Raw genomic sequence first — 2,239 nt, 5'->3', positions numbered from 1 at the left:
ATTATTTCCTTTCTTCTGGTGACTGTAGGCTTTTCTTGCTGTTCTTTTTCTAATTGTTGGAGATGTTCATTTAAAGTGTTGATTTTGGCTCTTTCTTCTTTTTTGATATGTGCATTTATTGTTATAAATTGGCCTCTGATCACTACTTTTGCTGTGTCCTAGAAGGTTGGTCTAGTTTTAACAAATTCCCTTAGTTTCTGCTTATCTGGAAATCTCCTAATTTCACTATCATATTTGAGGGAAAATTTTGCCAGGTATATAATTCTTGGATGAAAATTTTTCTCTTTCAGGGTTTTATATATACCATCTGATTGCTTTCTCACTTGTATGGTTTCTGCTGAGAAATCAGAGCTTATTCCTATTGGTTGTGCTTTGTAGGTAATTTTTTGTTTTTCCCGTGCTGCTTTCAGGATTCTTTGTCTTTGGTTTTGATGAGTTTGATGATGATATGTCTTGTTGATTTTCTTTTTGGATCTATCCTCTTTGAGGTTCATTGAACTTCCTGAATGGATATATTCTCATCTTTCATCATATCAGGGAAGTTGTCCTCCAACAAATCTTGGACAATTTTCTCAGTGGTTTTATTTTTCTCTTCCTATTCTGGAATTCCAATGACATGTAGGTCATTCATTTTTATGGTATCCCACATGAACCTTAGGTTTTTTTCATTTTGTTTTGATCTTTTCTCTGTTTCATCCCTTTTCAAAGAAGTATTCAAGTATTTGTCTTTAATCTCATTTGTTCTGTCTTCCATTGCATCATTTATACTCTTTTGCCTTTTCAATACATTATCTATTTTTGAAAATTTAGTATTCATCTTCTGAATTTCTATCTGTAGATTTAGAATCATTTCTAATTTTTCATTTATTTTGTCATCTTGTTCTTGTATTTTCTTCCAAAATTCTTCTAGGGTTTTGTCAGTGTTTACCTTGATCCACTTTTCAATTCATTGAAGATACCTAAATATAATTATTTTGAATTCCTTATCAGGGAGTTCTAGAGCTGCTTTTTCCTCAGGGATGTGTTCTGGGTCTGTATCCTGTTCCCTTGTTTCTACCACTTTATCTTGCTTCTTTGTGTGGACTGTGATGGTCTGTTGTCTCCGAGGCATCGTGGACTATTATGGTCTGTTGTCTCCAAGACATTGTGGAGTTGTTGCATTGGATCTCTGTTAACTGTTTGTGAAGAGCAGCCAAGGGTGAGTCAGGCTTTTCTTGGTGGATATTTATTGTTGGCTCCTTGGTGGAGAAGGAAGTGAAGCTGTAGGAGGTGTGGGTGTAGTTGTGTCATATGGGGACTTGTTTTGTCCTACTCCATTAGACAAAAATAGCAATTGAATAACTATCAAAGAAGTAAAATGGACAAAAACAAAAGCACACCATGTAATCACACAGGAACAGTAATCAGAAAAAGAATAAAGGGGAAACAAAACCCAAACAAGCAACCAGACAAAAATACCACAATATCTGGGGAAAGGGCAATAAGAGAAAAAAGGTAGAGAAGGAGAATAGCAAAGAATAAAATGGGAAAAACACAAACAAGAAAAGCAGGGAACAAGGTTAACCATGAGAAAGAAAAAAAAAATTGCAACAAGGAATAGGGAAAAGAAAAAAAAGCTGAAAACTAGAACCTAGAAAGGGAAGAATAAAGAATAATAATAAAAAGGACAAAAGTAATAATAACAGTAGTAGTTTTAAAACAGACAAAAACAAACATACTGAAAAAAAGAAAAAGAGAAAAAAAATCAAGACAGGGTCAGGCAGGGCACCCAAGCAAGCTCTGTCCCAGCACACAGACTGGGATGGGCTTCCTCCCAGACTAGAAGATGGGTGGGAGTGAGGGATGGCTACCCCTCCTTTCACCAAGAGGGTGTGGGATATAAGAGTAAGAAGGAGAATGTCGCACCTTTCTAGTTGTGCGAGTCCAGAATATCCTTGCGGTTCCCAGCAAATGGAGCCTGTTCTTAAGTCGCTGGAATCTGGAAGAATGCTGTTGCTTTAAATATCCAAAATGGTCTAACTGATTGTAAACATTCAAAATGGCTGTGCCCTCCAGACAGGCAGAAGTCCACAGCTCAGCCTGCCTTCCTCTTTGCTGCTTTTGCTTTTATTCCCCAGCCACCATAGCAGTCCTCCATGCAGTCCCTGGCTAGCAGGGCTGGTTTTTAGGTTAATTATTAGGTCCTGTCACCACTTGGCAATATCCAAGCTGTCTGTGCCATCAGGATTGCTGCCATACT

This window comes from Orycteropus afer, unplaced genomic scaffold (assembly GCF_000298275.1).
Source record: "Orycteropus afer afer isolate SDZICR_OR568_19922 unplaced genomic scaffold, OryAfe1.0 scaffold00081, whole genome shotgun sequence".
NCBI lineage: Eukaryota > Metazoa > Chordata > Mammalia > Tubulidentata > Orycteropodidae > Orycteropus > Orycteropus afer.
Note: the sequence above shows the minus strand (reverse complement) of the source record.